Source organism: Mesocricetus auratus, unplaced genomic scaffold, assembly GCF_017639785.1.
Source record: "Mesocricetus auratus isolate SY011 unplaced genomic scaffold, BCM_Maur_2.0 Super-Scaffold_2245, whole genome shotgun sequence".
In the NCBI taxonomy this organism is placed as follows: domain Eukaryota; kingdom Metazoa; phylum Chordata; class Mammalia; order Rodentia; family Cricetidae; genus Mesocricetus; species Mesocricetus auratus.
Window position 1 is genome coordinate 31,885,930 of NW_024429180.1, and position 26,396 is coordinate 31,912,325.

The window sequence follows — 26,396 nt, forward strand, 5'->3', positions numbered from 1 at the left end:
CATTTTTAACTAACTATTTACAGTTTTCAACCAGGTATTTAATATTTTCTTAGCTTTAAACAACAAAATGTTGTTCTGTTTAAATAGAAAGTACTAAAATTGACTACTCCAATACTATATATTCAAGTCATATGTGAGCATATTTGATATCAAGATCAGGAAAAACAAACAAACAAACAAACAAACAAACCTAAACTGTTGAAGAGTACTGAGAAACGATCTGGACCAGTGAAAGGTTAATAACAAGTTTGCTTTAAAAAAAAAACAATTCAAAAAGCAACATAACAGAAACACAAATCACTGCCTCTGGAAGCCTTCAGTTTATCACAAATACAGTCCGTTGTTGACATCTTGTCAGCATCAGAAAAAGTGAACTTCATAAAAAATATAATTTAGAGCTTCCCATCCTGGTGGGAGCCAAGCACCCCAGATCCAAGGTCTTCTCTTCCACCAAGGACACCAGGGACCAGCTGGTCTGACAGGACCAGGTGAAACAGGCACTCCATCTGGGCCCACATTTCAGTGCCTGGGGATTGCCTGGGAACTGCCACAGAGCTTCCCATCCTGGCAGGAGCCAAGAACCCCAGATTCCAGGTCTTCTCTTCCAACAAGGAGACCAGGAAACCAGGGGATCCAGGTAAAAAAGGCTCCACATAATGGCATGCCTTTCAGTGACTGGGAAAGGCCACAGAGCTTCCCATCCCTGTGGGAGCCAAACACCCCAGATCCCAGGTCTTCTCTTCCAACAAGGAGACCAGGGGACCACCGGGACTGGCAGAACCAGGTAAAACAGAATTCTACCAGAAATTCAAAGAACAGCTTCAACCAATTCTTCTCAAAGTATTCTGCGCAATAGAAGCAGAAGGGTCTTTGCCAAACTCTTGATCCCCAAGCCACACAAAGATATATCTAAGAAAGAGAACTTCACACCAATGAAGTTCCCTCATGAACATTGATGCAAAAATATTCAATAAAATACTGGCAAATCGGGTACAAGAACACATCAAAACAATCATTCACCACGCTCAAGTAGGTTTCATCCCAGGGATGCAGGATGGTTCAACATATGAAAATCCATCAATGTAATCCACCATATAAACAAGCTGAAAAACAAAAATTATGATCATCTCACTAGATGCTGAAAAAGCCTTTGACAAAATCCAACACCCATTCATGATAAGGGTCTTGGAGAGATCTGGGATTACAGGAACATACCTAAACATAATAAAAGCTATATACAGCAAACCAACAGCCAACATCAAACTAAATGGACAGAAACTCAAGGCAATTACTCTAAAATCAGGAATAAGACAAGGCTGTCTAGTCTCTCCACACCTTTTCAGCATAGTACTTGAAGTTCTAGCCATTGCCATATGACAACAAAAGGGGATCAAGGGGATACAAATTGGGAAGGAAGAGGTCAAACTTTCACTATGGACACCCACATGGAGGGCCTCACCCTCCCTGGGGAAATGAGGTGATATTGGGGGGGTTGGTGGGAGGGCAAGAGAGGAGGGGAGGGAAAAGAAGAGGGATCTGGAATTGACATGTGAAGCAACCTGTTTCTAATTTAAATTTAAAAATAAACACACACACACACACATATATATGTATATATATATATATAAATACATTTGAATATCCCAATAGAAGGTACAAACCTCTGTGTAAAAACCAGAGACTCTTCAACTTAGGACACACATATAATTAACAATATAACTACTGATCAATTTGTATGCGATTATACATATATATGAAGAGAACAAAAATTAGTGGAAAGAATACCAATGAATTTGAAGTTTCTACAGAAGGATTTGGAGGGAGGAAAAGAAAGGCCAAATGATGTAACTATGTAATAAACTCAAAAAAATAAAAGACTGAGTAACTGAAAGTTGTTCCTTTTTGTAATCAAATATAATCTTTTGCTCATTAGTTCAACATTATATGAAGTCCTATTTTGCAAGTGAACATATATGTAATATAAGTAATACAAATTCAATCAACAATAAAGCTGAAATTTGAAAATGATAATTTAATTTAATTTATGGAGAATTATCAGGGCTGCTATGCAAAACAATGAAATTATTTAATATTGATAGTAACTTAATGTTAGCATGCATAGTTTAATGAAGAAAATGGAAATAGTGAACATTTCTGATAACGAATGAAAAATGAGAAATAAGTAGTCATTACACAATGAAGGACCATTAGTGACAGATGCCCTGTACCCCACAAGAGGAAACTTTCAAGAACTTATAGATATTACCATATTCAGAGGGCATACACAATTCATAATAGTTTCTTGTATGTTGGCATTATATATGAGTAAATGCAATGATTTTGTTCATATGAAAAACCTGCACAAGCCAGGAAGCAAAAAGGTGAAAAATGTAGACAATACAGAAGCTGGAGAAAAATATTCTATGTGTAGAAAGATTTGAGAGTTGTAATTACTGTATTAAGGTTGGAGAAGTATTATTCATTTTTCAAATTAAATGTGACTTAAGTTCAAAAAACGATTACCTCATTTATTTGTCTCTTTTTAGAATCTAATTTTTTTTTTGGTTTTTACGAGACAGGGTTTCTCTGTATTGTTTTGGAGGTTATCGGTCCAGCCCGGCCTGGAACTCACAGAGATCCACCTGCCTCTGCCTCCCAGTGCTGGGATTAAAGGCGTGTGCTACCACCGCCTGGCTAGAATCTAAATTTTTGACTAATTACTATGCATCCCCAAGTGAACTTCATTTTAAAGATTGAGAAAGTAAAAACCAGATACTTTTAATTAAATTATCGTAAAGGTGGTAACATAGCAAACAAAATTCCTCAGAAATGTAGACTAGTCCAGGGTCCAGAGTTACAAATGCTTGTGTATATTGTATACTAATCATATTTAAGATCAATTTAAGATAAATTTTAGTGTTTAATTAAGTTTTAAAGATTCCTCTAAGTAATACAGAACTGAGCACATAACAAATGTGTGCTTATACAAGCAGGAAAACGGTCACAATAAATATGTGTTAACAGGATGTCTTGCAGCATCATTCTGTACTTAGAATATGCCTACACAATCACACCTCGCTTCTAATTATTCATTTAACCTCTTGTGTCTCAGAGGTTTTCTCATGTGAAGAAAAATGCAATTAAAGCAAAAGCTGAACACATGAGAGCCTTTAAAACACACCTGGATATACAATTAGAACACAGAAGTTCTTTGATCAATTACCACTGAGTTAGAGAAATATGTTAAAACTGAACATTTCTGACGTGTTTTTTGTTGTTCTTTAAGATACCAACTTGCAGGAATTATTAGATTTTTGAAAATAAGATTATTAAATTATATATTTATGATGATTCTTAACATCTTTATATAATTGTATTTTATTATTTGTAAGAATGCACTCACATTTTTGGACTACAAATATAAAATCACAAATGTTTGTCAATAAAAATCATCTCCATGAAATTTTATCAAAATAATTATGACTGGATAATGTCATCTTGGTGACTGGATGAGAGATGTGTTGCTATGTTAAACAGGTTAGTGGTCCTTAGCAATGTATAAGTGAAAACAGATGAAAAGAAACTACTTTTATTTGTCTATCCTACTTAAATTCAAAGCTTTGTCCTAAATTTTCTAACATTTTCCATATTTTTATCTATTCATATTTCACATATTTTATCCAATTAATAACTACAATGAGGGAAATAAAATTTATCTTCTTATATTCTTGACATAATAGTGAATATTTGTTTAATGACTTATTATTTACCCTTTTCAAAAGACTATATTTACTCAGTAGTGTAACCATCTCCCGAACTCTCACCCTTGGGGGGAGGCTCTAGGCCCTGCCCTGGATGAAATGACAGTCTATGGACACCCCCATGGAGGGCCTCACCCTCCCTGGGGAAATGAGGGGATAGTGGGGGAGTTGGGGGGAGGGCACGGGAGGATGGGAGGGAAAGGGAGAGGGACCTGGAACTGACTTGTGAACCAACCATGTTTCTAATCTAAATTTAAACTTAAAAAATTTTAATAATAAAAAAAATAAAAAACAACAAAATAATAAAAAAAGATACTTGGTGCTTTCATGATGTTTCATTGTGCATAGCATAAGAGAAATTAAAAGTAAAGTGTTCTTGAAATCAAGAACAATTTTCCTCCATTTCCATTGTAGTTTCATATTAAATAACATATAACAGTTTATTTTTAATGCTATCAAACAAAATTTCCAAACTTCATTATTTCAAAAGTAATACAGAAGGATCTAGATATATAAATATGTTTGCATATGTTATAGTTTCTAGCATTACAGAATAAATATCTTAAAGGTATTAAGATAAAAAGGAACACTGAATTTTGAAAATGAGTTATATCTTAACAAATTATGATAAGTTTGTTTTGATAGTGTACATATAACAAAGAAAATATTTCATTAAAATAGAGAGAAGGCACTCTCCAGATCTATGTCTAAAATCCATATATGAGAGAGTACATGCCATGTTTGTTTTTTTGTGACTGGGTTACCTCACTCAGGATGGTTTCTTCTAGTGTCATCCATTTGCCTGCAAATCTCAGGATTCCATTGTTTTCTTCTGCTGAATAGTATTCCATTGTGTAAATATACCACATTTTCTCTATCCACTCTTTGGTTGAGGGGCATCTAGGTTGCTTCCAAGTTCTGGCTATTACAAATAATGCTGCAATGAACATAGTGGAACAGACATCCTTGTTGTATAATGGGCATCGTTTAGATATATGCTTAAGAGTGGAGTTGCTGGGTCTTGTGGTAGGTTTATTCCCATTTTTCTGAGGAATCTCCATACTGATTTCCAGAGTTGCTGAACCAGTTGGCACTCACACCAGCAATGGAGGAGTGTTCCCCTTTCACCACATCCTCTCCAGCATAAATTGTCATTGGTGTTTTTGATTTTAGCCATTCTGACAGGAGTGAGATGGTATCTCAGTGTTGTTTTGATTTGCATTTCCCGGATTGCTAAGCATGTTGAGCACTTTCTCAAGTGCCTCTTGGCCATTTTAGAGTCCTCTATTGAAAATTCTCTATTTAGAATTGCAGCCCACATTTAATTGGATCCTTTGGTGTTTTGGAGACTTGCTTCGTGAGTTCTTTTAAATTTTGGAGATCAACCCTCTGGGAAACAGAACCTTCATTCAGTGGCTGACGGAAGAAGAGGCACACACCCAGGGCTAAGCACTGAGCTGAACTCAAGAAAGCCAGTGACAGACAGGGAGGACTGATGACCAAAGGGATTAAGACTGAGCTAATTTAACCCCCAGAAACAGGTGACCTGACAAGGGTTAACCCTTGAATCCCAGGCTGATGCCTGGGAATCCAGCATGAGACTGATCAAGACCCCCTGAGTGGGGGTGTTATTGAGGAGGCCTAGGTAATCTATTGAGCCTTGGGAGTAGATCACTATTTATCCCAAGTATGCATGTGGACTTTGGACTCCCATCCAACAATGTGAGATGCACTCTCACCCTGAACTCTTGGGGGAGGGTCTGAGCCCTGCCCTGGATGAAATAACAGACTGTGGACACCCCTATGGAGGGTCTCACCCTCCCTGGGAAAATGAGGGGATATTGGGGGAGGTTGGGGGGTAGGCCCGGGAGGAGGGAAGGGAAACAGAGAGGGACCTGGAACTGACTTGTGAAGCAACCTTGTTTCTATTCTAAATTTAAACTTAAAAATAAAAAAAGTCTAAAATAAAAAAATAGAGAGAAGGCAAGCATTATTATTAGCATATTACAAATCTCATGGATTTTTCAGTTTCTTTGTGTAATAGATGAGGGTAAAAAGCTGTTGACACAGCTTGATGAGCTGAATTTTTTTTATAATGCTTGTTTTAATGAAGTGCCTGCTGCAAACTCTTTGGAAAATTTCCCAATTTCTTTTTCTTTTCGTGGATGTGTGAAGGCTTATCGGAAATATGAAAAACATTCACACTATGTCAAGTGAAAATAAACACAAACTTATTTATTTACTTGGTTTCCCATTTTCTATAAATTATATAATGGGAAAAATAACTTAAAACTCCAGAGATTATAGTGAACTTACAGGAATATGGATGAGGGGTTACTCAGAAGAGCAGATATGACTCAAAGACAACTGCATCACCAAAGCCCACACCAGCATAGGTGACAGCTCACAAAAGCTAGAAACTTAAAGCACATTGCAGCTCAACAGGTCAGAGAGTGTCCTTTCCAAGTGTCCTTTTCCGTTGGTCTAAACATCTTCCAGATTTAGATCAGCTGGTCTGTTCTCAGATCCTTCCTTGCAGCTTGACTTATCTGAGAGTGATACTCAACAGTCTTACTGTTTATACAGTCTTGGGGAGGTTGGGACCTAGTGAATCTTATTGGTTTCAGGGACTTCCTGATGCTATTTTCTGTCCTGAGGAGCTTCCCCCGGTAGTTGGACTATCTCAATCTTGGCAGAAACTGCTATACAACAGTTGAGCTAAGAATAAGTTAATATTCTTTTAATTTAGCATAATGTGAATAATTTGTATGCTTCCCATCAAGCTTTCTAAACAATAATCTACATAGTATGTTATGATACATTTCTGTTCTTCCCTTGTTTGTTGGACTTCAAGGTTTATTTTCATAGAATCCTTCACCATTGTTTATTATTTGCCTGTTTATTATTAGAACAACCACAACCACTATTTTTGACACTTTTTATTATATATTTAAATTAGAAACAATCTTGCTTCCGTCAATCCCAGATCCCTCTCCCTCCCCTCTATGCCCACTCCCCCCCAACACCCCCAGCCCCCACTCCATTCCCCAGGGAGGAGAAGGCCCTCCATGGGGGATCTCTAGAGTCTGTCATTTCATTCCAGGGAGGGCCCAGGCCCTCCCCCACGTGTCCATATTGAGAGAGCATCCCTCATTGTGGGATGGGCACCCAAAGTCCATTTGTTTGCCAGGAATAAATACTGATCTACTACCCAAAGCCCCATAGATTGCCTAGGTCTCCTCACCCACATTCAGTGGGTCTGGATCAGGCCCATGCTGGCCTCTCAGCCATCAGTCAAGCACAAACAAGGATCATCAATCAGTGGTCATTAATATCCCTCAATGTCAACGGCCTCAACTTGCCTATAAAAAGACACAGACTAGCAGAATGGATACGAAGACAGAACCCTTCCTTCTGCTGCATACAAGAAACACATCCCAATTTCTTAATTCTCACTTGAGTTCAACTTTTTTTTCTTCTTCCTGGATACATGTAGGGGTATATATAAAATAAGAATAAATGAATAAAAGTGACTAGCATGACAAATACAAAACTAAGCCAAAGTCATGAGAAAGTACAGTTATCAATTTATAAATTTTTCATGTAAAGAAGCTGTAAATGGTATAGGCACTCTAATAAAGATCTTATACTAATGAACAAAAGAGCACAGTTTATAAGCTGGAATGGAAGGGGTATAAAAATCATAATATAGAATATATAAATATTTTATTCCCCCATTAATCAGTAAGAAAACTAGAAATTCCTTATTCTGGAAGTAAATGATAAATTGTGAGTTAAGGAAAAAATATAATAAAATAATCCCCTAGTAATGAAAGAAAAAGATTTCAGAATGGATCAAGAAGTATGAGTTTTGTGACTTCTATTCTTACTCCCAAACTCATTATAAGATCTCTTTATATAACACCTTTCCTTTGATATGCTGAGGATCAAATCATGATTATGTGTGTGCCAAGCATGTGATCTTTAGTATTAGTAGGATAGTTCCCAACAAGCATTAATATAGTGTCACAAATATGCTTAATGCATTTAATTAAAACTTATTACCAATGCAAGTCATAGATTCCATAATATAACTCTGATAAGGTTTAAAAGAGTCTAATGCTAAAAATACTCAACCAAGTCAGCTATACTGCTTAACATATAAAATGACCCTGTAAGCGTGAGGATGCTATTTAAGTCTTACAAATCTGTGCAAAATACAGAAATTACTCCACAAAGTTACCTTTTTTACTTTCATGTGCACTATCAAATACAAATGACCTTAATGGTTACTGAATTACAATAGATAACTGATGAAGGGAATGCAGAAACAGCAGAGAAGAAATGTGAACCCAGAGTTTATTCATACTCAAGAATCTTGAGACCCATAAAATATGAAGTGATGATTAAAGATAAGTGAGATACATCTTCAACGAATACTAGCCTGCATTTTTCTAGCTAGTTATTAGTCAATAAAGTACACAGTGACATCTGTAAGTGAAAGGATTCGATGATGAACTGAAATGTTAATTAATCAGCAGAGATGACAATGATATTGTGGGTTAAAAGGAACTTGTTGAAAGGAACTTCATAGAGCTATTATTAGAAAGCTGAGGCCACAGGTGACATTACTATTTGAATATGTTGGGTAGTGGTTCAAGGTTGAATGATTAGTTGTAGAAAATGGTTTGCTGGTGGTAGTCCTTCTCAATGGGATTGGAAGTTTTGAAATTGGTCTATATTCATTTTACTTTGTAAGATACTCTGTATCCCTGTGGGTGATGCGAAGTATGTTATGTTTGAAAAAGAAATATTTCAGAACAGGTTCCTGTGTTTGACAGAACCCAAGCCATTATGCTATGTTTAAAAAATTGTAGATGATGAAAGAGTTGGGACATAATTAGAGAGAGTCTGACTTTCATTTTGCTAGTGAATTTGTTACTATGTAAGAAAAAATTGTACTTTTCTATGCCAGTTCGAATGACACAAGATATGCGAAATGTTGATAATTTAGGAATTTCTACAGTAGTTTAAATATTTTGATTACGAATCTAGCCTTTAATGACTTAACTATCCCTGTAGTTCACATTATTTTAATAATAACGAATTTGCTACAGCATTTTAATTTGTATGAGGTACATAAATGCATAAATATGTCTTATAATGAACAAGAAATTTATTAATTGTGGGAAAAGGACAGGAGTTTTAAAAGTTTTGTAAGTATGATACGCATGTATGTAAGAAATAGCTTAATATGCATTTGAGGAGAAGACTCAGTCTTACTGTGCACAAAGAAACAAATCAGGTAGTTATGCAGAGTAATGGAAGAGTGAATGGGGTATGTAAATGAAAAAATACCATAGACAACATTAAGGATTCTCTAAAGACTAAGACTCAAAAAATAAAATGAGATAATTCAATATGAATTTAAGTATTTTACTTTCCAGTCAATGCGTTTGATGATTTAGAGCAGATAAAGTAGGCTATTATTGCTAATATTGAGGCATTGTGCACAAACAAGGGGATTGTAATGAACAGCCATGAATGGTACATCAGTTGTGATTAGTATAGAAATATGAGAGAACCGTGATGTTGAAAATTCAGTAAGATAAATGAACTGTTTGGAAGATAGAGTAAACCTAGTCTTTAAGATATTGCTGTAATTTGAAAATATAGTCAATTGATAAAGGTTATAAAACCACTGGAGGACAAGGAACCACTTGCCTTGGTGAATACTGAATACCTAGCATATGCATATTTTTTTCTTTACACAAAGCATTATATGGGGTATGGAAAGAAAGACAAAAATATGAATAACCAAAACTTCTGTTCATGAAAGGGATTAACTTAAAATTTCTGTTGATGATGAACGACATATCTGCTTGGTTATAGGATAACAGATAATTTGGGGAAAGTGTTGAATGTTGTTGCTTTCTTATGAATAAAACCCACAAATATGTGGTAATTGAAGAGGGTGGCATTCTCCCTTAGTTATTGATAAGGCCTTGAGGACTATTAAGAGACTATTAAATACTGAAAAAAATCAGTACTTCATGAAAATCAAGTTCTCTTTTTGCATATCTTTGGCATATATTTTATGGTAAATTAGCAAAATATATTTGGTTGTGTAGCAATCAGACTCCCTCACTAAGAACTGTCAGATATTGCCTCTCTAGTTTAAGAGTAAACCTGGGAAAGTGTAACCAAAAATAAGGTAGACTAAAGTGTCACTCAATAGCCAACTTTATTCAAGCATCAGCTAACTCATAATCTCAGGGGATTTTTCGGGTTTAGCAAAGATTATTTGAGTTCAAACCACATATAGTCCCAAGGGCAAGGTCATTGGAGTGTAGATAGTATAAAAGCAGGAGGACAGCTTGTACGTGGAAATATCATTCTGAATTATAATGGATAAAATGATTGGTAATTTCACCTGGGAGGGACACAAAAGCACATCCCAAGAACATTATATCTTATGTAGGAACAAGATAAAGTCACTCTCACATTGTTTGTTTGGAGACTTTCTACAATATCTCAGAAATTTCCTCAAACAGCCTCATTCGAGGGCTGGGTATCATCAGTTAGACTCCTTTTTGGTGATCTGTCAACCTTGGTTAACAAGTAGTCAGTTCTGCTATTATAAATAAAGCCTGCTGAGTTGCACACTTGAAGAAAGAATCAGGGATGGCTGAAGAGCAAACTGCCCATGATAGTTAAGCATCCATAAGTCCAGCTGTTGTAGAATATCATTTTAAGGTGTGTTACATTTGTTTATGCTGTGAAACATTTTTTTAATGATACAAAGATGTGTTTGATTAAACAAAATTCATCCGCTGCCAGGAGGCTCAGCCGGCAACTGGCTGACAGGAAGTTGTAGGTTTATAAGGAGGGAGAGAAAAAGCATGAGGACTTCTTGGGTGTATGCAGGGATGTTGGCTGCTTGCCATTTAGTGTCTCTGGGAAGCAACAGTCTACTTCAACTTTTGAATCTTGAGTTCTTTAGAGAGACAGAGATACAAATGAGTTTCCTTAGTAGCTTTGATAAGAGCCAGTGCCTGAAGGAACAGAATTCCTCAAACTTCAACTCTTATGGCCTAATGGCTCTTAGAGACATAGTCACAATTGCTGAATTGGACAGCTTTAGCTTAAAATATCCCTGGCATACAAATGGACTTTGTGTGCCCATCCAACAATGAGAAATGCACTCTCACCCTGGACTCTTGGGGGAGGGTCTAGGTCCTGCCCTGGATGAAATGACAGACTGTGGGCACCCACATGGAGGGTCTCACCCTCCCTGGGGAAATGAGGGGGTATTGGGAGGTTGGTGGGAGGGCATGCGAGGAGGTGAGGGAAAGGGAAAGGGACCTGGGATTGACATGTGAAGCAACCTTGTTTCTAATTTAAATTTAAATTTAAAAATAAAAATTTAAAAAGGCAACAGAAATTATAAAAGAGAAACAACACCCAGTTACCAAATCAGCAGCACAACCAGAAGGTTTGACAGTTGGGGATACATGGAGCCATGTGAGCAGATACTATCAGCAGTACCAAGTCCCTGACACCTCAATCCCAACATGACAGAATCTCACTGTTACCTTCTTATCAATATCACTTGAAGATTTTGTAGCATGAATTCTGTTTTTTTCTTAAAATTAAAACCTTAGAGTCAAGTATTGCGGTTAATGCTGAAGATCAGAGAAGCAAAGTGACTAGCTACTAGAGTGTTCTTATCTCTACAAATGGTCAGACTACAGGGATGATCCTGTCCTCAGATGTTCTGCTCCTCAGACTACACTGCTCCTCAGACTGCACAGACTGTACTGTCCCTCAGACTGCACCTCTCCTCAGACTGTGCTGCTCCACAGACTCTTCAGATTGACTTAGCTTCAGTATCCTGCCTTACATTCCTCTCAATCCAGCAATATCCCTTTCTGTCTCTACCTCCTTAGTACTATGGATTAACGGGGCACCACTCCAAGTCTTGAGAGGACCTTTGTGTGAGCTATTTCTCTTTTAGGCTGTATAAATTTCATGTAGCCCTGAGTGGCCTCACTCCTTCCTTCAGTAGTCACCACAACCAGTAGTTCCTTGGGTATGGGTATGGGTAGGGGCATGGCCTCAAAACTCCTCCAGCATTTAGCGAAGACATTTTTCTGACTTGATCATAAGCAGGTCTCATGCAGTTAAATATTATTGATGAAAGTTGGCATCCTCAACATCTATGTCATGTTCAGAAGTCATGGTTTCACAGATCTCCATCCTGTCTAAGGACTCTCACATTCTTTTTTAATACATCTATAGATATTATAATTATAAATATGGTCATAAATGATTTTTATGTTATTGAAGTCCCTTTCTTTTTTTTTCTTTTTTATCATTTTTATTTTAATTTTAAATAGCTTGTTTTACATGTCAATCCCAGTTCCCTCTCCCTCCCCTCCTCCTGCACTCCCCTTCCCCTCCACCCTCCCACCCTCCCCACATAGGGGATATCTAGAGTCTGTCATTTCACTCTGGGTAGGGTCCAGGCATTCCCCTAAAAGTCCAGGCTGAGAGAGCATCCTTCTTTGTGCTATAGACACACGAAGACTGTTTGTATTCCAGGGATAGACACTGATCCACAGCTCAGGGCCCCATAGGTTGCCCAGGCCTTCTCGCTGACACTCACATTTGGGGGGTCCAGATCAGTCCCATGCTGGCCTCCCCACTGTCTTCTGGGGTCCAAGAGCTCTCCCCTGTTCAGATCAGCTGTCTCTGCTGGTTTTGCCAGCCCATTCTTTGCCAATTTGCTCATCACTCCTCTCTCTCTGTCACTGGGTTCCTTGGGTTCAGTTCAGTGATTAATTGTGTGTTTGCCTCTGCTTCCATAAGTCACAGGATGAAGGCTCCCGGATGGTTATAGACATCAAGTTTATTATCAGGAATGGGCATTCGAGGTGGTCTCTCCACTATTGCTTAGCTTGCCAATTGGTGTTATCCCTTTAGATCACTCGAGGTCACTCTGATGCCTGATCTGTCTTCGATCCTATGATTCCCTCTTCCCCCTATTCTACCCCCACCCCCTCAACTTCCTGTTCCCCCATGACCAACTCTCTTCCTCTTCACCCCCTCTCTTCTTCCCAGGTCCCACTCCCCCCCACCCCTCGCTGTGTTCACCATCCATTCAGAGGATCTTGCCTCAATCCTCTTCTCTTGGGTACTATGCATATATGCATATCTTTTAGGTTCTTTCCTGTTTCCCAGACTCTCTATCAGTGGAAGTGCAGACTGGCACTATCCTGATCCATGTCTAAAATCCATATATGAGTGAGTACATACCATGTTTGTCTTTTTGCGATTGGGTTACCTCACTCAGGATGGTTTCTTCCAGTGCTATCCATTTCCCTGCGAATTTCAAGATTCCATTGTTTTTTTCTGCTGAGTAATACTCCATTGTGTAAATGTACCACATTTTCTCTATCCATTCTTCAGTTGAGGGGCATCTAGGTTGCTTCCAGGTTCTGGCTATTACAAATAATGCTGCTATGAACATGGAGATTCCTCAGGAAAATGGGAATTAATCTACCACTAGACCCAGCAATTCCAATCTTAGGCATGTATCCAAATGAGGCAAGTTCATACAACAAGGGCATCTGCTCGACTCTCACACTCTTGCTGCCACCTTTTCAACGATATTTCCTGAACATTGGATAGAGGAAGTAGATATAGAAGACCCTGTATAATTGACTACTTATACCTAAAACTTTTGAGTTCTGAGTCTCTGCATTAACCACAAATATATGAGTGTAACCATAAATATTTAGAAGGAAAATGTAAAGCCCAATAACTTAGTAAAACAACTACAGTAGTTAAGACTTTTTGATGCACTCTGAGCCTCTCTTCATTTTCTAGATTGCCGTCATATTTGATTATTCTGTGTCTCATGAGTTGTATTATTTACAATGAAATTACATTTTCTTGTCTTCTTCTTAGTCTCATTTTGTTACATTTGTTGTATGTTCCCAACTACAATTACTCCCATGCTTCTAGGTAGTTCCAATATGTAAATGATGTGTATGTGTGTGTGTGTGTATGTGGGATGTGTACATACAGATATACACACTTGATTTTTAGGAGAGCATATCATGCTCAAGTTTAGACCACAGATCTCACTAGCCTTCTGATGGAACCCAGTGCATGTCCAAAAATAACCTCAATCTGAAGCAGGGAGGGAAAATTACATGCCATAAATTAAAACCTATTAAGCTAATAGAAAGAAATCCAAGAGAGTACAGTCATAAGTGTCCCAAAGGTGTTACAGTTGATCTGACACGATTATAAGGCTATTTTAATAATATGAATCATTATACTCTGGCTTTTATTCTTCAGTGACAGACTGTTTACCTCCTAAGAAATAGTCACATTATTATTAGTGATAATTGCCATCATTAAACCAATAACTAAGTAGAACACTAATTTGGGGCCTCTAGCAATACTTTCTTAGGAGGAATTACATGAGAGGATGTCACACTTGCTTTAACAGAAGTATATAATACTAATGAAGCTGGAGAGAGCCTCCTATTGGGAGATGCCACACAAAATAGTAGAGTTCTATGTGAAACACTGTTGTACAGAGCATGAGTGTAACCATAACAAGTTTTATGTGTTTAGCTCCTTGAGAGATTAAAAAAAAAGCAAATTCACAATTACTATATATTGAGTTTAAGGAAATGATTATCATCATTAACTGTTTTTAAATAATAATAATCCATCTGGATCAAGCAGGAGGTTTGTTAAATTTATCAATCTGGCATCTTGGACTTAAGGGTCACTAGTCCACAAGTTTGTGGGCAGAAATAAAGATAAAATATATCAAAGATAAAAATTTAAATATACCTCAGATATGCATGCTTTGTGTAAAATAAAATGTGTTGGATGGATGTTTTTCTCCCTTGGCAACTTTTTTTTATCAACTGAATTCTCTTTAAATCCCTGCTCTCCAGGATGTAAACCAGTCCAATTAAATAAAAATGTATTTGAGTTGGAATCAGGCACCTGCATTATATAAAGTCTCCAGGTGTCCCTGCTATAGAGAAAATATTAACGAATGAAGATAATCTGAATATTTGAATTGATTTGAGTGTAACCGGGAATATTTGCCAGCAAAAAGATAAATATTTAAGTTAAATTAAAGCTTGAATGGTGTTTTAAACCATGATTGAATTTCATTTTTATTCAAGGAAGTGTAGTTGTCTGCAATATTATCCCAACCAAATTCTGATTGAAAGGAAAGATAACCAAAATTTTCTAACTTCATCTCTGTCTTCCTTTAGTAGAAAGTTTTGCACCAATTAATGTTTTACTCATAAATTTTGGGTATGAGTACAGGTTATAAAAAATTCCTACTTGCTTAATTCCCATTTTCCTGAGGAATCTCCATACTGATTTCCAAAGAGGCTGTATGAGTCGGCATTCCCACCAGCAGTGGAGGAGTGTTCCTCTCTCTCCACATCCTCTCCAGCATAAACTGTCTTCGGTGTTTTTGATTCTAGCCATTCTGACAGGAGTAAGATGGTATCTCAGAGTTGTTTTGATTTGCATTTCCCTGATGGCTAAGGATGTTGAGCACTTTCTTAAGTGTCTCTTGGCCATTTTAGCCTCCTCTACTGAGAATTCTCTATTTAGCTCTGTACCCCACCTTTCAAGTGGATCCTTTGGTGTTTTGGAGACTTGTTTCTTGAGTTCTTTGTAAATTTTGGAGATTAGCCCTCTGTCAGATGTAGGGTTAGTGAATATCTTTTCCCATTCTGTGGCCTGCCTTTTTGTCTTTTTGACTGTGTCCTTTGCCTTACAGAAGCTTTTTAGTTTCAGAAGGTCCCATTTGTTAATTGTCGATCTCAGTGCCTGTGCCACTGGTGTTATGTTTAGGAAGTGGTCTCCTGTACCAACTCGTTGAAGAGTATCTCCCACTTTCTCTTCTAAAAGTTTCAGTGTGGCTGGATTTATGTTGAAATCTTTGATCCATTTGGACTTAAGTTTGTACAAGGAGATAAACATGAATCAATCTACCACAAGACCCAGCAATTCCACTCTTAGGCATTTATCCAAATGAGGCAGGTTCATACAACAAGGGCCTCTGCTCCACTATGCTCATAGCAGCATTGTTTGTAATAGCCAGAACCTGGAAGCAACCTAGATGCCCCTCAACTGAAGAGTGGATAGAGAAAATGTGGTACATTTACACAATGGAGTATTACTCAGCAGAAAAAAACAATGGAATCTTGAAATTCGCAGGGAAATGGATAGCACTGGAAGAAACCATCATGAGTGAGGTAACCCAGTCGCAAAAAGACAAACATGGTATGTACTCACTCATATATGGATTCTAGATATGGACCAGGATAGTGCCAGTCTGCACTTCCACAGATAGAGAGTCTGGGAAACAGGAAAGAACCTAAAAGATATGCATATATGCATAGTACCCAAGAGAAGAGGATGGAGACAAGATCCTCTGATGGGGAACACGGCGAGGGGTGGGGGGGAGTGGGACCTGGGAAGAATAGAGGGGGTAAAGAGGAAGGGAGTTGGTCATGGGGGAACAGGAAGTTGAGGGGGTGGGGGTAGAATAGGGGGAAGAGGGAATCATAGGATCGAAGACAGATCAGGCACCAGAGTGACCTCGAGTGATCTAAAGGTATAACATCAATTGGCAAGCTAAGCAATAGTGGAGGGACCACCTCGAATGCCCATTCCTGATAATGAACTTGATGTCTATAACCATCCGGGAGCCTTCATCCTGTGACTGATGGAAGCAGAGGCAAACACACAACTAAGCACTGAACTGAACCCAAGGAACCCAGTGACAGAGAGAGAGGAGTGATGAGCAAATTGGCAAAGAATGGGCTGGCAAAACCAGCAGAGACAGCTGATCTGAACAGGGAGTGCTCTTGGACCCCAGACCGACAGTGGGGAGGCCAGCATGGGACTGATCTGGACCCCCCAAATGTGAGTGTCAGTGAGAAGGCCTGGGCAACCTATGGGGCCCTGAGCTGTGGATCAGTGTCTATCCCTGGAATACAAACTGTCTTCATGTGCCTATAGCACAAAGAGAGATGCTCTCTCAGCCTGTACTCTTAGGGGAGTGCCTTGACCCTACCAAGAGTAAAATGACAGACTGTAGATACCCCCTATGTGGAAGGATTTGGCAATAGGGTGGGAGGGAGCGGGGGAAGGGGAGTGCGGGAGGAGGGGAGGGAGAGGGAACTGGGATTGACATGTAAAACAAGCTATTTAAAATTTAAAAAAATTCCTACTTGCTTTATTTTTTCATATGTGTATATTTTCTATTGACATGAACCACCAAAACATCTAAATGGATTTCTGTTTTTTTTTTTTTTTGGGTTTTATGAGACAGGGTTCCTCTTTATTGTTTTGGAGGCTGTCGGTCCAGCCCAGCCTCAAACTCACAGAGATCTGCCTGCCTCTGCCTCCTGAGTGCTGGGATTAAAGGCATGCGCCACCACTGCCCGGCTCTAAATGGATTTCTGTATTTTGGTGTGCGTGTGTGTGTGTGTGTGTGTGTGTGTGTGTGTGTATTTGTATAATGTGTACATAAGTATAATAACTGGGGAGTAAGAAATTGAGACAAAAGTTTGATAAATCCAAGAGACAGTGGTGAGTACATGGTTGACCCACTCCCTCAGTCCTCCAACAACTCTATGGGTAATTCTAGTCACCCAATCCTTTGATTTAGTGTAATTGCCTTTCAACCATTTCTGCAACATTTTCCTTTCTATGCTGAAATGAGAAAGAACTGTTGTAACCCTAACATAGTAAAACTATATACATTAAGAACAATTAGCAAGTCAGAAGTACATATAAATGTCTATTCCATTCACATGTGGCTGTCTCACCTAACTTTTGTCAAAACTAAGGAAAACTGCAAGTAGATTTATCTAATCTTCCATCCCTCAGAAACATGAGAATATATACTATTACCGGAGGAAACAGGAAGAGCAGATCAAGACACTTCCAAACTTTAAGAAATGACAGAATCAGCTGGCTGCCTGGACAGTCATGCAAGGTTCATCTTCAATATTGGGGCATTTCTCTTAAGGCTACAGGCACAGATTATCTGACACTTTTCTATGGAATTGGGATTTTGAAGGATTGTTCTACCTTGTCTTGTGGCTTTTTTGGATGTTTATCCTACTGACCTATGAACATGGGAGACCTTTCCATCTTCTGATATTTTCTTGTATTTCTCTCTTCAAAGCCTTGAATTTCTTGTCATACAGACCTGTCACTTGCTCGGTCAGAGTTATACCAAGATGTTTTTATATTATTGTGAATGATGTTGATTCTCTGACAGCCAGAGAGCCTGCATGGGACTGACCAAACCCTCTACATGTAAATCACTGTTCTGTAGGTTGGTCTTCTTGTCGGACTCCTAACATTGGATGCAGGGGCTGGCTGTCTCTGCCTCTTTGGCTGGAACTTGAGACCCTATTACTCATACTGCATTGCCTTGCCCCAGGCAACGCAAGATGTTTAGTCTTAAAACAACATGATATCTGTTTTATTGATATCCATGACCGTCTTGTACAGATTTTTTAATTATGGTGGTATATTTAAGAGTAATTTTGGTTCTTATCATTAGAATTTACCATATTTTTCGGTTTTACTGTCATAAACTACAAATGTAATGAACTCCGTTAATACTTTTCTTGTTTATTTTGTTTCTTCAAATACTTTTCTTGTTTATTTTGTTTCTTCCCTCATAATATCCCGAATAGCAATATTTTGAGGTTCTGATACCACATCCTAGGATTCAGTACTCCTCTACTTCATTATGAAATTTCTCTCTCTCTCTCTTTATATATAAATATATATGTATATATTTCACATTTTATATAAAATATTCTTTAACCTTATCCTTTAAATTCATAGTGTTTATATTAGGTTGACAAATATTAAATCTCCTTAATTCATCTTTTCATACATTTCCACTGTAAGTTCCCACAAAGACAATTTTCTCTAGTTTATTACAATAACATATTTCAATAATTTCACACTAGCATTAAGATCAGTTTCGAAAATAATTTTCCATTTTTCCTCAAAAATATTTATATATAAATATATGTTTAGGCAATATCAGTTACCTGTTATACTGTATCACTATATAAATATGAGTGATTTGTAAAGGAAACTTCAGCGTTTGTCATTAGCCTGTCTGACAAAATGAGTATTCTAGTGAAGACCCTTTTAATCTCATTTGGACTTGTCATCATCATGAGTTATAAGGTTGATTGCTTTAGTGAGGATTTAGTTATTCAATTCATATCTTCTTCAATTAGATGGTTCTTACAGTAGCACGCTAGACAAATTTAACTTAGTGGTACTTTTTTTTAAATAACAGAAATTTTCAAAGACTGTTAAGATACAAGATCAGAATTAGAAAATCATCATTTATACTAATATTGCCCAAAGAAAACAGTTTTCATCTGCTTCATTGAGTCAATATACTAATTCCAATTACTTATGTAAAAACTGTTGGTTAAATTACAAATAGCAGAGATAAACATTAAATTCAGAAAATTCATTAGGTTTTGGCTATAATTTTGAGTTAAAAACATCTAAAAAGTGCAGTTATATGAAAAATATTTTTAATGGAGTGTCAAAATAATGTCATCAATAAATAAAAATAAAACAAAAATATTTTACTCAACACCTTAATATGATGTACATTAACATAAGTTCAGTTTATTAAAAGAAGATAGTTGATATAATTGAGAACAAAAAAGATATTAATTTTCCTTTGCTTTACTTATCATAAATTTCATACAAGTTAGATAACTGTAAAAAACTATTTCATAATCAGAACTTAAAGTTTTATAATATCTTAATATAAGTCATCATAACCAGTTAGCATGGCTTATCTTTTTAATTTCACTTTGAATTATGAATAACTTTATCCATCATGTTGAAATATGTATGGTGTGGCGATATACTATTTATGATTTATTAAAGCTTTTCTGAGGATTCAGAAAACAGAGCGAGCCACAGTTATAGAGTTCAGGCAGTGATGATACATATTTAGTCCCAGCAGCCATACTAACTAGCCAGGCAGTGGGGACACACACCCTTAATTCCAGGACTCAGGATACAGGCAGATGGATCTCTATGAGTTTAAGATGATCCTGACTTACATGAGAGTGAAGAGTAATAAAGCTCATGGCTTTGATTCCAGCACTTGGGAAGCCTTTTAGCCCAGCACTAGGATGGTGGAGACAGGAGTGATATGGTTGGGTGGAGAAAGGAATTTGAGGAGGAGGAGACAGGAACCGAGAGCTTATGCCTCTGAGGAGACAGGATTGCCATTTCAGCTAGGTAGAGGTAAGATCTATTGGCTTGGCTGGCTGCTTTGAGCTTTGATTCTCTGATCTTTAGCTTGAAGCTTAAACCCCAAACTATTTTATTTTTCATGTGACAGTATGGGCTTCATTAAATGTGTGTGAATATAATGTCCTAAAGATGTGCAATGTTTATTTTAAAGCATAATTCATTTTATAAAATGAATTTATAAAAAGTTTTTATTCAATTTGGAAATTGTTATTCAAACTTCTGTACAATGAAAGGGAGTTAAACATTGCGGTACTGAATCAATCTTGACATAATACATTTTACAAGTCCAATGACCTCAATTATGGAATAATGAATCTTTGCAAATATTTTTAATTCAGGAGACTGGCATGTCTTCATTTCTGAATAAAATCCAATATTTAGTTAGTAACTTTAGAATCAAGGTCATCTTCTTTGCAAACTCACATCATTTTATCTTTGTTTCTAATTCCTTTTTGAAGAAGTGTTTTTATTCATAAAATGCTCTTTATTTTCATAAGTGCAAAATACAAGTATATTCTGCATTCTCTTAAAAAGAAAAGGGAATTTCTCCATCAAATCTCAGTAAGAAAAACTTGAGTACTTTTTAAAGGAAACTTTTGTTATAGTCAAATAATGTATATTTAAATAATATATTTAAATTCCTTATATCAACACATGGTTAAGAGAATTGTATTTTGTTTAATAATGAATTGCTGCTGTCTAGCAAAATGTAGTTATTCAGTAAATATTTGTTGAATAAAGAATTATGCAAATTATAATTGAAGGTAAACAGAGAAGTGTCAGCAGTTTTAATTTAAGTTAATAAGGCACAATTCTTTAATTGTCAAACATTTCTGTTTAATTATCAAAGACCAAAGAGGATATAAAATCTGTTTAAGGATAAGTCCCAAAACAGTTTTTTTTTGTTTTTTGAGACAAGTTCTCATGTTGCTTATGCTGGTTTGAACTTGCTATGTAAATAAGAAAGTCCTTGAAATTCTGATACTCTACTTCCCCAATTTTGGAAGCATTTATCTGCTTTGAGTGATCCAAGTGTGATTTGTGAAAAACAATAATGTGATCAGATTTTCAGGATTCTCTAGAGCTGGAGCTGTATTCATTGGTAAGACTCCAGTTGTTGGATATGGTACAATTTCTGATTATCTGCCAGTAGAATATTCATTCTTAAATCCTGAACCATCACCGCAGTTTAGTATCCATTAATTTTAAAACACTTAGTATCTATGTTTGAGATACAGTCTTTGATTCAAGTGAAAGATCAGAAAATGTCATGGATTATTCAAATTTTTAAGTTATTCCTCCAATTAATTTTACTTTATTGTATTATTTCAATATTTGGAAACATGGTTATGGTGGTTTTAGAAATTATAATCAAGAATCATGCAATTTCAAATATTTTCTTAGTAATTTATCTCATTCTCCTTATGGAAAGGTTCATGTTCTTATCTTATAGTTCTCCTGAACTATGGAACATTTGGTCAGTAGAATATGCCATATATACATTGTGTGTATTCTGCAACTTCATCTATACAATGTGAAATAATGGTGTTTCCATGTGATACTGATATCTTCCTTACTTATTAAAAGACTCTCTACTAACTATTGTTTGTTACTGGACCACATACTTGGAAGAAACAACTGAAGAGAGGAACAGATTATTGCAGATCATTTTGATTCATCTCAGCAGGGAAGAAAGGGTGGAGCTTAAGTTGGCATTACCGTAAATTAAGGATTTCTCACATCAACTAATCAGAACACAGAAAATGCAAGTAGGAGAAAGTGATAATGCTCTAACATTCTGAGATCTAGCATTATAAATATATATCCAAAAGATGAGTATCACCTCCAAAATGGTTCACAGCACCCTCCGTCAGCATAGCTCAATCAAATGGAGAAGATAATTTTTAAAAGAGCTGAGAGGGACAGTTCAGATATGAAGTATAACAAGGACAATGAGAGTAAGATATATTGAGCGCAGCAGAATCAACCTAACTGTTTTCTTTTCTTTTTTTTTCAAGACAGGGTTTCTCTGTGGCTTTGGATGCTGTCCTAAAACTAGCTCTTGGAGAACAGGCTACTCTCCAGAGTGCTGGGATTAAAGGCATGCACCACCAACACCTGGCTCAACTTTTCTTCTATCAAATTGACATTTGTTCAAAATTTCAACTCATTCACTATCTGACCTCTAAAATATGTAGAACATTCATATCAACCATATCTTGAGTGGCCTGTAAAACAGAATTAAATAAATTGAGCTATTTTGAACCACAGTTTTTAATAGTTTCTTAAAGATTGAAAATTTCATGAACTAAATATTCAGAGGAAAAATGAAGTTTTCTGTTTCTATTTTTTATTAAGTTAGAAACAAGATTGTTTCACATGTCAATCCCAGCTCCCTCTCTCTCCCTTCCTCCCCTGCCTTTCCAACCAGGATCCCCAGTGACCCACTCAATCTCCACCCTGATCCTCAGTGTGAGTACTACTGGAGTTATGGGTATATCGCCATGCACAAGACTTAAATCCAAATGGATCAAAGACCTCAGCATAAATCCAGCCACACTGAACCTGTTAGAAGAGAAAGGGAGAGGTATACTTGAATGAACTAGTACAGGAGACTGCTTCCTGAACATAACTCCAGTAGCACAGACACTAAGATTGCCAATTAATAAAGGGGACCTCCTGAAACTGAGAAGCTTCTGTAAGGCAAAGGACACAGTCAACAAGACAAAAAGGCAATCCACAGATTGGGAAAAGTTATTCACTAACCCCACATCTGACAGAGGGCTGATCTCTAAAATTTACAAGGAACTCAAGAAGCAAGTGTCCAAAATGCCAAAGGATCCAATCAAACAATGGAGTACAGAATCAATTAGGAATTCTCAGTAGTGGAGTCTAAATTGGCTGAGAGACACTTGACAAAGTACTCAACATCCCCAGCCAACCAGAAAAGGCAAATCAAAACAACACTGAGATACCATCTTATTCATGTCAGAATGGCTAAAATAAAAAACTCCAATGACAGTTTATACTGGAGAGGTTGTGGAGAAATGGGAACACTCCTCCACTGCTGGTGGGAGTGCTGACTCATAAGCTACTTTGGAAATCAGTATGGAGATTCCTCAGGAAAATAGGAATCAGTCTACCACAAGACCCAGCAATTCCACTCATAGGCATGTATCCAAAAGATGCACATTCATACAACAAGGGCATCTGTTCCACTCTGTTCATAGGAGCATTGTTTGTAATAGACAGAACCTGGAAGCAACTTAGATGCCCCTCAACTGAAGACTGGATAGAGAAAAGTTAGTACATTTACACAATGGAGTACTATTCAGCAGAAAAAAATCAAAGGAATCTTAAAATTTGCATGAAAATGGACGGCACTAGAAGAAACCATCCTGAGTAAGGTAACCCAGTGACAAAAAGACAAACATGGTACATACTCACTCATATATGAATTGTAGACATGATTCAGGGGAATGCCAGTATACAGTCCTACTGCCAGAGAGTCTGGGAAACAGAACCTTCATCCAGCTGCTGATGGAAGCTAAACACTGCACTGAACTCCTGGAATCCAGTGAGAGAAAGGGAGAACTTATGGGAAAGGAGTTAAGAGCTGGCTGGTTTAACCCACAGAAATAGTTGATCTGAACAAGCAGGAGCTCTTGGAACTCAGATTGATGGCTGTGTAGAAAGCATGGGACTGACCAAGACCCCCTGAATGTGGGTGTCAGTAAGGAGGCCTAGGTAATCTATGGGGCCTTGTGTAGTATTTATCCCTGGTGTACAAATAGACTTTGAGTCCCCATCCCACAATGAAGGATACTCTTCCAGTCTGGATTCTTGTGAAAGGGCCTAGGCCCTGCCCTGGATAAAATGACAGACACTGTATATCTACCATGGAGGGCATCACCCTCCCTGGGGATCAGAGTGGAGATTTGGTAGGGTACTGGGGGGCCTGGTGGGGAGTGTGGGGGAGGAGGAGAGTGAGAGGGAGCTGAGATTGACTTGTGAAACTTCTTAAATTAAAAAAATAGAAAAAAGAAAAGGAAGACAATATCAAAAACAAAACAGAAAATGAAGACAACACTTTTGAAGTATTTTCCTTTTAGTAACAGTCAATCAAAATTGTAATCCAGTGGCAATGTTATTACAGCAACTGAACTACCTTACTACCTTTAAATGAACTGATTTAATTAACTGACAATAAAATAATTTAATTTTCTTCTGCACAATCTGTTACCTGCAATATAAATAAGTTATCATTAATATATGTAAGTACAAAATATTTACTTATGGTCCTATATGGTTGATTCCTTGTGCTAAACTTTTAAAAACAGTAAAACAAAAACAATGTTTAATGTAAGGGACAATGTTTTCATACTCAGGTTTTAGAAGATTTCTATGATAATATAACCCAATGTCATAAATGACAACATATTAAAACCACTTTTAAAATTCTTTCTTTCTGTAGCTGTGCAATGAGAAACCTTCCTTTATTTGTTCCTTGATTATCTATTGATGTAACATTTATCTTCTCTTTTTCTCAACTGTATTTATTTATTTATTCATTCACTTATATATTCTTCTCTCATGTATCACATTCCAGCTGCATTTTCCCTTCCCTCTACTATTCCAAGTTCTGGTTCTTCAATTCCTCACTGATTTCAATCCACTTCTCTGTTTCCTTTCTGAAAGGAGCAGGTCTCCCACAGATATCAATCAACCTAACTCAACAAGGTATCATGAAATTGGATACAAACTCTCATGTCAAGGCAGAACAAAGAAACCCAGTAAGAGGAAATATCCCATAACCAGGCAGAAGAGTCAGACACACACTCCTACAAAGACACTCCCATTAGGAGTCCCACAAGAACGCTGAGCTACACAAACATAATCTGCAGAAGTTCTAACTCCAACCCACACAGACTCAGTGGTTGTGGCTTCATTATATGTTAGCCCCTATGAGTCCTACATTGTTGAGTCTATGGGTTGTGTTCTCCTAGTTTTCTTGACCCATCTGGTTCCCACTATCCTTTTTTTCTTCTGTTTTTCCTCATATTTTAAATTTAATTTATTTTATTTAATTTGCTTCACATGTAAATCCTAGCATCCTCTCCCTCCCTTCATCTCCCATGCCCCTTCAAAGTTCCTCTTCCTGACCCCTCTCCCAATCCCACTCCACTCTCCAAGGAGGTTCAGGCCCTTCGTGGGGGATCTCGAAAGTCTGTCATATGATCTGAGGCAGGACCTAGGCCCTCCCCCATGTATCCAGGTGGAGACAACATTCCTCCACGTGGAATGGGCTCCCAAAGTTCATCTGGATGACAGGGCTAAATGCTGATCTATTGCCCTTGCCCCAGGCCCCAAAGAATGCTGAGGACTCCTCAATGACACCCACATTCAGGGGGTCTTGATCAGTCCCATGCTGGCCTCTCAATCACCAGACTGGGGTCTATGAGCTTCCACTTGTTCAGGTCAGCTGTTTCTGTGGGTTTCACCCACCAAGTATTAACCCATTTGCTCATCACTCCTCCCTCTCTGCAACTGGGTTCCAGGAGTTCAGTTCAATGTTTAGCTGTGGGTGTCTGCCCCTGCTTTCTTCAGCCACTGGATAAAGGCTATATGATGGCATACAAGTAAGTCATCAATCATGTTATCACAAAAGAGCATTTGAGGTAGCCTCTCCACAATTGGTTAGATTGCCAGTAGGTGTCATCCTTGTTGGCCTCTAGACTTCTCACTAGCTCCAGATCTCTCTTAAAACCTTTTCCTCCCCATTGTCCATGGTCTTCTTCTAGCTCCAAGAGTACCAAGGAAGATCTTCAAATTACACTCTATCCTGACTTTGGCAATGGGTCTCTATATTTATTCCCATCAGCTGCAAGAGGAAACCACTCTGATGACAATGAGCTAAGCACCCATCTTTGAGTATAGCATAATTATCACTAGGAATCATTTCATTGACTTACTTTTCCAGTTATATTTCATTTTATTCTATTATTTTTCCTTTTATTTATTTTTTCCATTTTACATAAGAGCCAACATTACAACTCCCTACAGATCAAGCCACACTACTGTCACCCACATTCAGAGGGTCTAGTTATGTCCCATGTAAGTTGCCACACTGTTAGTTCAACATTTGTGTTCTCCCACTTGCTTATGTTAGCTCTCTCTGTGTTTTTTTTCTATCATGGTCTTGACACACCTTGCTCATATGCTCCATTCTCCTATCTTCCACTGAGCTCCAAG